The sequence below is a fragment of the Cryptomeria japonica genome, chromosome 10 (genome assembly GCF_030272615.1).
Source record: "Cryptomeria japonica chromosome 10, Sugi_1.0, whole genome shotgun sequence".
NCBI classification, from domain to species: Eukaryota; Viridiplantae; Streptophyta; class Pinopsida; order Cupressales; family Cupressaceae; genus Cryptomeria; species Cryptomeria japonica.
The window spans coordinates 208561488-208572101 of record NC_081414.1 but is presented as its reverse complement, the minus strand read 5'-3'; positions in this window follow the sequence as shown (position 1 = coordinate 208572101).

Genomic DNA, 10614 nt, shown 5'->3' with positions numbered 1-10614 from the left:
TTTATCAGTTGTAGTCATAGGTGTGCTTACTAGTTTACAGTTTTCTATGCCAAATTTCTTTAGTAATGCATTCAAGTACTTAGATTGACATAGGAATATACCTTTATCAGTCTGTGAAATCTGCAATCCTAAAAAGAATTTTATCTCTCCAATCATAGACATTTCAAATTCCTGCTGCATTTTGTTAGAAAAGTCTTTACACAAACCATCTTCTCCTCCAAATATTATATCATCAACAAAAACTTCAATAACCAAGATGTCATCATTAGTCACTTTTTATTATATATTATTGTTAGCATTACCTTTAGTGTAACCAAGCTTCAAAATATATTTGTCCAATCTAGCATACCAAGCTCTAGTAGCTTGTTTCAATCCATATAAAGCTTTCCTTAACCTGCAAACCATGTCTTTATTATTTGTCAAAGAAAATCCATCAGTTTGTTCAATATAAACTTCTTCTTCAAGATCTCCATTCAAAAATGCACATTTAACATCCATTTGATATACTTTATAGTTCTTGTGTGCTGCAAAAGCCAATAAAAGTCTGACTGCCTCAATTCTAGCTATTGGTGCAAAGGTTTCATTGTAATCAATTCCTTCTTTCTGTGAATATCCCTTACATACCAATCTTGCTTTGTTTCTGATTACCATGCCATCTTCATTAAGTTTATTTTTAAAAACCCATTTAGTTCCAATTATATTTTTGTCTTTAGGCTGGGGAACTAATGACCAAGTGTTATTCCTTTCAATTTGTTCCAATTCATCTTCCATAGCTTTAATCCAATATTTATCTTCATATGCCTCATTAATTGATGTAGGTTCAATTTGAGAAATAAGACATACCTCCTCATTTTCCAATCTTCCTCTAGTCATAACTCCTTGAAATTTTTTTACAATTATCTGATCTTTAGAACGATTCAATCTTACATACGGGGGTGTTTTTACTTGCTATTGTTTTTCAGTGACTGTTGAATCTCCAGATGATGCCGGTGTCACTGGATCACCAATTTGTACCGGTGTATTCACAATAGGTTCATTCATGATTATCTCTATTGCCAGTTCAAAGTCTGTGTACCTTGAATTTCCTCTAAACTATTTATCAATCTTCACATTTGCACTCTCAACAATTTTCTGCAATCTCTTGTTAAAACATCTATATGACTTGCTCTTAGATAAATAACCAAGAAATATTCCTTCATCACTTCTAGGATCAAATTTTCCAATATACTCATCTCTTCTAATATAGCATTTACTTCCAAATATTCTGAAATATTTAAGAGTGGGAGTATTACCAAACCATAGTTCATGTGGGGTCTTACCGGTTTCTACTCTGATGTGAACTCCATTGAATGTATAAACAGTTGTATTGACCGCTTCTCTCTAGTGTATATGAGGTAGATTTGCTTCAAATGTCATACTTCTGACTGCATCCAAGATAGTTCTATTTTTCCTTTCCACAACTCCATTATGATGGGGTGTCCGAGATGCTGATAACTGTCTTCTGATCCCATTCACTTCACAGAATGTATTAAATTCCTTAGATGTGAATATACCTCCTTGATCTAATCTCAAACATTTGATTTTCTTGTCGGTTTCATTTTCTACCATCACCTTGAATAGTTTGAATTTCCCAAATGCTTCAGATTTTTCTCTGAGAAAAGTAACCCAACACATTCTAGAATAGTCATCAATGATTAGCATAAAATACCTATCTCCTTGTATACTTCTAGTTCTTGTTGGACCACATAAATCAGCATGAATTAAATCAAGAACATTGTTAGACTTCTCTGGAATACTCTTGAAAGTTGCTCTAACTTGCTTTCCAAATTGACATTCCTTACATACCGGATTGTGAGGTTTAACAATCTTAGGTAAATCTCTAACTGCCTTAGTAGTACTGATTTTTACAATGCAATCAAAATTTACATGACAAAGTCTCTTATGCCATAACCAACTTTCATCAATATGTGCAATCAAACATACTTTCTCATTGTTGTTCAAATGAAAGATATTACCTCTAGTCTGATTACCGATTACAATTTCCAAACCAGTTCTGTTTAAGATTTTGCATTTACCATTCTTGAATTGTAACTGAAATCCTTTCTCAACTAGTTGACTAACACTCAAAAGATTATGCTTCAAACCTTCAACATAGTAAACATTATCAGTATTGTGCTTACCATCAAAAGATATAGTGCCTTTTCCTTTGATAAAACAAGATTTATCATCTCCAAATCTTACTAGACCTCCATTGTAATCCTGAAAGGTTAAGAATTTACTCTTATCACCAGTCATATGATGTGAACATCCTGAATCAATAATCCATTCATCCTTATCTTCAACTTTAGCTACCAGGGCGTGCTCTACCAATTGAATAGTAGGTCTCGATTGATCTTCTGTTAAATCAACAAAATCCCATCCGTTGTATGTTAGATCCTCATCAAAATCATCAGTAACTCCTTCATCAGCATAATAACAAGATTTGTCTCTATTCTTCTTAAACTTGTATTTCTGATAGTCAGGGTTAGGCTTATATGTTCTTTTAGCTTCTTCTCTTAATCTTGCATGTCTATCAGGACATCTAGAAGCCATATGACCAATCTTATTATAGTTAAAACATTTAAAGGGTGCTTTACCTTCATACTTACTTCTAATTAGACCTTTAGGCATTTTTCTTGCAAATAGTGCTTCAAGTTCTTCAAGTTCTTCATTTTCTCTCCTGCTTTCTTCAAGTTCTCTTGCATAGAAGGCTTTCCAATCAGATTTATCAGATGATGATGATGTTGTAGTTGATGATGATGCCTTGAAAGCTAGATCTGTCTTGATAGTAGTAACAGGACCAAATTTCTCAAGCTCAAAAGCTGAAAGTTTTCCAACCAAAGTGTCTCTAGATACTGATGCATTGGCCATTGTTCTCAACTCATTTATAGCAATAACTTTCATTTTGTATACCGGTGGCAAAGCTCTTAAAACTTTAGAAACAATCTCATCTTCACTTAAGGTTCCTTCACAACATTGTATACCCAAAACAATTTCATTTACTCTTTCCATAAAAGTAGAAATTCTTTCTTCTTCTTCCATTCTCAAATTTTCAAAACTGACCCTGAAGCATTCAAGTTTTGCAATTTTGACTGTGGAATCTCCTTCATTCAATGTTTCTAGTTTGTCCCAAATAGCTTTAGCAGTAGGTCTATCTGACAATCCCATGACTTGTTGATCTGACAATGCGCTCAAAAGTGCTTCTCTTGCTTTGCAATCATTTTCCTCATCTTTAGCCAAGTTAGGTGGAATAGGTTGACCTTGAGTAGGAGCAGTATAGCCATTCTTTGTAACATCCCATATGTCCTTTCCAGTGCAATTCAAATGTATCTCTATCCTGATCTTCCATATGCCATAATTAGTTCCATCAAGTTTCGGACTGTCCTTCCTGAAATAGTTAGAAGACATTGGATCTCCTCAAGCTGTTAAACTTCTACAAAAAGAGGACTAGGCTTTGATACCAATTGTTAGGTCCTGAAGACAACTGAGAGGGGGCGGTGAATCAATTGTCCAACAAATTCAACCAAAATTAACTTAACCAAAACCTAATGCTTAATACCAGTAAACCAAACTTTATGTCGGTAGATAGCCTTAACGGTTAATTGCAATACCGGTAAAGATTAATGCATGAAACAGAAAGACAATAACATCCACAACACATAACACAAATGTTTGTACGTGGAAACCCTGTAAGGGGAAAAACCATGGTGGGAAGCCCTACCCACAATCATATGACACTATTGCAGATAGTATGTGTGTACAATATGGATTCTGCACATGCAGAAAGGCCAGCTGCCTAGAGCTCACTGCTCAATCACAAAATGAGAGTCACACTGACTACAATTGGATGGTTAAATCCAATGATAATGTACTGCATAAAATAGCATCTTCATATGTTGGATTCAGTACCAGTTTAGTTCTCATTGCCTTCACAAAATCCTTCCTTCAACCTTCAAATGATGTCTATGTGTATAGCTCTACTTATTTTCGCATATACCTTATTGCAATCCTTTTTCGCATTCACACTTTAATCTCACAAATGAGATCTTACATTTATACCATAACCTAAGACCAATTGAATAGGTCGGCTCACTAAAAGATATTACAATAAAATCAATTACAAGTAAATCAATATCTGATCCATGAAATTGGCTCAATGCATTTACAATAATAATAAATCATCTCCATAACGTGTCGTGATGATCTGGAATAGATATGTCTGTCGGTGCTTATCTTGGACCTATTTGTCGATAACAGCAAATATGCAAACCCGAATAAACAATTAACCAAATCGCCAAAACCAAGTGATTGAAATAATATCTTCGACATAACCAAGTAGTTTCCAAGTTATTCCAAGTGCCGGTGAACAATATAATCTGTCGGTGAACCAAATACCAGTGACTGTGCATAAGTCTCTGACTTGTTGGTGAACATAACGAAAATCTCCAAGTGTTGATAAGTGTTGACAAGTGTTGACATCAATGACAAAACCATATCAACATATCCAAAATGCCAACAAATTATATATTTATGGACTATCTAAATTAAATTATAAATTATAAATAATAAATGGGAAAGAGAGGGGTCCTAAAGATCTAAATTTTAATTTAAAACCATGATCTATTATAAATGGACTTAATTATATAGGAGAAAAAGTCAATTACACAACAAGCAAGTTAATGGAATTTGAAATTTGCAAATACACATATTATTTCAAATTAATTATGCTTTCCAATTAAAACGAGATTATTTTCAATCCTACTATTTCCAATTAATTTAATAAAAATAACATCATTTAGAATTAATTAAGATAGAATTATTATATAAATTAAATTAATTTAATCAATATTATTTCAATTAATTTTCATTAAAAATATTAGATAAAAAATATTTAACTAATCAATACTAACAAATAAACACTATTTTTAGTACGTAATACATATAAAATTAAATAGAAATAAAAAATAAAAATACATACTTGCATCATGATATCTTTGTCTTCTTTGTTCTCGATATCTTTGTTTCGTTTCGGGTGAATAATTCCTTGAAGTCTTATTTTGCCTTCTCTTCTTGTTCCCCATGCTTTTAAAAAAAGCTTCAAATATCTTCAAATTATTGCCCTCAAAATAATTTTCAAATGTCTTCTTTCATCCAAAAATGCGAATTTTTTTAATCATTTGTGTGTTAAAAAATGAAAAAAATTATGTTTATTTATACGACTCTACTTAAATGTACAAAAAAAAAAAATTGAGTCGGCTAGGGTTCGAACGAACGCCGACAGTTAGAAAAGGTTGGGTTCATTCAAACCCGATCGATACGTAAATGTGCACGTCATAATTTAGCATGGGTGTTCGAGCGAAGGTAAGGGGTTCGAGCGGACCCCCCTTCGCTCAAACCAGTGTTCATTCGAACCCTCTTGTTAGAGGTTTCTCCCAAAAAAATTTAGAGTTCTGAGGAATTTTTTCCTTCGGACCTCTAATTCAAGGCACAAATGAAATAATATTGATAACCCAAAAATATTAGATGGTAGTACTTGGAGAAAACTTTCCAATGAGTATAATTTTATTACATTGTGAATTTATTATGCTCTTGTTTTTTTAATTTTATGGAATATTGGTTTTTCACCGAACATGAACTTTTTTGTTCAACGCATTGGAAAAAATAGGAAACTAATTCAAAAAAAATCTGAAAAATATCTAAGCCCTAGGTATTGACGTCTTCTTTCTAACAAAAAAAAAATTGAATTTCAATATATATAGAACAAGTTATGTGTTCAAACTTAAACCTATGTCTCAATTATGACTAGTCAGACTTCAAAACTTAATAAAATGAAAAATATTGAACATATCACTATCAAACCAACTGCAAGCCTTGGATATTGATGTTACAAACCAAAATTCGAAAGAATTGAGTTTTTATCATTTATAGAAAAAAAGTTATGCATTTTGGGAGGCACGTCACTCTTTAAAAATGTTGTTTGTTGTAAAAAACTACTTTTCGAGGGAGATGGAAAAATTTTAAAAAATCCTTCAAAAAAAATTGAAAAAAATATATATAGAATCTACAGACAAAATTCTACAAATCAATAATTTACATAATCTTCAAATTTTTAATAGTTTAAAATTTATAGTTCTCGGAAGTTGAATATTATTTTAAAAATGTTCATCTTAGTGTCAAAAGTGGCAAAAAAGTGGGAACCATTATTGTGAGTTATTTGGAGTGGAAATGTTTTGACATGTATTCTATTTTCATTTTTTTTCAAGAGATTTCTATCAGGGGAAGTTACAGTTTTTCTCCATATGGTTTTTGGCTTAAGGAGTTACCCTTTGTCATTGTTGTCAAAAGGGGAGAAATATTGATAGGGAAAAAAAGGAAATATGGTTGCACGGAAGTTTTTGTTTTACCATCAATGACAAAGGGGGAGATTGTTGTACATATGGATGTCTTTGTTGTCATTGATGTCAAACCTTTGTCAATCCTATATGAATTTATTGTTGTTGGTGATCTGGATATGTATATGTTTAGTTGATGTATGGTGTATCCGATTGATGGTCTGGATGTTTGTTTCTATGATACTATGTTACAGAACTAATTGCAAATTCATGTTGTGTTGATGAGAATATATGATGTGATTATTTAATGTGTTTTTAGAAGTATGGTGTTCCCTACCTAGTCCGAAAGTGATTCTACCATATTTAGTGGTTTTTTCTAGTGAAACTTATTGTGGTGGTTCAGAATGAGTGTTTGTACCAAATATGTCTCAGATGATCATATTGAGTATTGGGATTGCTTTTCTCATCATAACTATGTTGCAAATAAATATGTTGTTGTTCTTTTGGGGTAAACAACTTTCTTTAGGTCTAGAATAAGATAGTATATTTTAATAGATCAAGTATTGTACCAATTTGTGTGTAAAGGTCTGAGCGGTTGTGCGTAAAGGCTTTTGATGTTGATTCGAAGATATACCAACTTGGTGTGAACCCTCACACATTCTTTTTACCTTCCGAATAATGTATTTTTGGGTCAATGATATGTCTACATTATATATTCTTTTGGTCAACCTAGTGAAGTTTATTTTGGATCCAATTGATATATATTGGGCAAATTGGTTGTGATAGAATATAAAAAGATAGATAATGAGAAAGTAGTGTGTGATTGTTCTATGTGAAAGTACTATCATGAAGGAACTATGAATATTTGGAGATGTACAGAGTAGACAGATGAGTATACATTCTAAATTGTTATCTACATTCTAACTAATTCTATTTTGTATACAATTAGATCTACTATTTCTATTTTTTGTAAGAGAAGTTTGTATCTTGCCTTGTAGAAGTGATCTTCAGTTGAGAAAGTTCTCTTTTGCATCTTGCCTAAGGTTGTGCGCCTTAGTCAGCAAGTCTAGAGCAGTAAGCTCTTCAACAAGAAGCCTTATTCATTGTAAAGCAGTGATTATATATATTGTGATTTTTATTCTCATCATGGTTTTTCGTAGTTTGAGTTTTCCACATTAAAATGTTGGTGTTATTGTGAGATTTTTTTATTATTGAGTTGTTTACTTTCTTGAATAAGTATTGGATGAATGTTATTGTTCAAATATCTTAATATGATCATTATTTTATGAATATTGATTTATCCACCCCTCTCAGCTTTCAATAGTGCTCAACAACTCCTTGGATTATACATTGAGTTTGTGCTCTATTTAGGATCAAATCCATAGGTTTGGTTCAAGTCCATCAGTGTGGATTCATGATTTGCATCTAGATTCAACCATGCATAGTGTGGAATTTCCCTTTGACTTGACTAATTGACCATCATCTACTCTGGTACTAATGTTGTGTCATTAGGGACACATTTTCCTAAGTAAATCAATTGAAATACATGTAAACAATAAAAAATAATTGTTTTCAAATATGCATACATCTAGATTTCTTGTATTGCAAAAATTGAAATGTTGTAGTGCAAATGATATATGAGTGAAGTTTGGAAGATGAGGAGATCCTTAAATATTTTTTGAATGTGTAAATGAATGCATTAAATGTTTTAAAAGAATGGCACAATTATATAAATTTGTGTCAAACATTTGCTTAGTCAACTCAAGCTAAGAAAATGAAGAGGGTCAATCAACAAGAATTTTATTTTTAATTTTTAAAAAGGAAGGGGAGTCAAGTTCTTTGCTACAAGGTTACTCCCACAACCACAAAAATGACTAGGGTGAGAAAAGAATTTTTTTAAATTAAGTTTCATGCCATTTTTCATATCTAATGTTTGTATTTGTTATATATCTTGCATAATTTATATGCTTCTATGAAAACTAAATCCCACATGAGCTAGTACTTTATGCCATGGGTAAATTATATTATGACATGATGTAAGAATATATATAATGTCATATAATATATATAAGGGTACCAAAGACATTGTAAAATGTCTAAGAGATTCAAGACACAAAATTTCATGCAAGAGATTTACAAACTAGCTAGAAATGTTAAGTATGACTTTGAGAAACATATGATGTATAAGAATGACACATAATAGGGAATATTTTCAAATGAGGAATGAGTCCAACATGGATCATTCAAATTTATTGCCTGACCTATGTGTTGGAAAGAGGTAGAAGATAAAGAGAAATAAAACACAGAGCAGAATGAAAAATGACAAAGAGAAAAAATTTTGCTTCAACTATTTATATTCATATATTAAAATATATTATGATATAAAAAATAGAGATGCTACTCTTTTATCATACAAGGTCCCCTATTTCAGATTTTAATATGTTGTTGCAAAAATCAAACACACAATCTTCTCTTTTTTCTCTATCTCAAAAGGGCCCTATTATTAGTATTAACCTACTTTTGCAACATAAAAGAAATTTCTAGACTCTTGCTTTTATTATATATTTTAATTAAAACTTCATTTCCTCTATTTGTATGCTAAGAAGACAAGGATAGCTAAAAAACCAAAACATTCAATATGATATGCAATGAATATACAATAAAGATTATAAATAAGTTTTATATTTCAAAAATTGTCCTATTTTAATAAAAGTTCATACGTATGGGATAATGGAGAGCTATTGATAGTGAGGAAAGAGAAAATGGCTTACAGAAAATTAGCAGAGATAGTTGGTGATTAATACCAACACTCCCCCTTACTCATAAATAGAACTATCTATAATATGCAACCTTCTTCTCTGATACATTAAACTTTCTTTTCCTAATGCCTTGGTGAAAATGTGTGCACACTGATCTTTAGACCTGTAGTGTTCCATTAAGATTTATTCATTAGTGATCAACTCCCTGATGAAACTATATCTTGTGTTAATATCCTTACCTCTTTGTGAAAGACTAGATTTTTAGATAGTGCTATGGCTGAGTTGTTGTCACAATAGATCTCTATTGCCTCTTCTTGTTCATGCCTCAATTCTTTCAACATTATTCTCATCAATATTTCTTGAAAATTTTCTCCTTGTAGCTACTACACACTCTACTATAATTGATAAAAGGGTGACAATTAGTTGTTTCTTTGATGCCCAAGATACTACACCTGATCCAAAATGAAAAACATAGTCTGAAGTGCTCTATCTATCATCTATACTTCCTGCACAATCATTGTCAATGTATCCTATCAGCTTGAAATCATTTGTCCTTGAGTAGAGAATTCCATAGTTCCTCATTCAACTAATATATTTTTTTTTTAAATCTTGCCAATGAGAAACTTTTGGATACTCCATGAACCTTGAAATAATGATAACTGCAGACATTATATTTGGCCTTATGGTTGTTAAATACATAAGAATACTAATAAGTTTTTTATACAAAGTTGAATTTACATTAGATCCTTTGTCACCCTTACTCAACTTCAAACCAGTCACTATTGGTGTTGGGGTTTCTTTCAAATTCATCATATTAAACCTCTTCAAAATATCATTTGCATACTTAGATTGTGAAATCAATATACTTTTATTATTTTTATTTACTTCAATGCAAAGAAAGTATCTCATTATTTATCCAAATCATTCATCTCAAGTTCATCTTTCATGGTGGCTTTGAACATGTCAATTGATAGATCACCCGTGAATATCACCATCATCATATAACCATGCTATTATGATCCCACCTTTCTCATTCATCTTGGTATACAATGCAGGCTCATTATTGAACCTATTGAAACCATTTTACAAAAGATAAGAGTCAATTTAACTATACCATTCTCTCGGGGCTTGTTTGAGTCCATTGAGGGCCTTCATGAGTTTGTAAACCTTATTTTTATGGCCTAAAATCTCATGCCTAGGTAGTTGCTCACCATAGACCTCTTCTTCTACGAAACCATTCAAGAATGATGATTTCACATCCATTTGATATACTGCCCATTTTTTTTGAGTTGCTTGGCTAATAGTGTTCTTACAATGTTTCAACGGGCTGCAAGTGCAAATGTCTCATTGTAGTCTACCCCGGGTTGTTGTGAATAACCTTTTTCTACAAGCCTTGATTTATGCTTTTGCACATCACCATTTGAATTCAATTTTGTTTTCTAAACCCACTTTTGTGGAAGACTTGAACTAAATCCCATATTTGA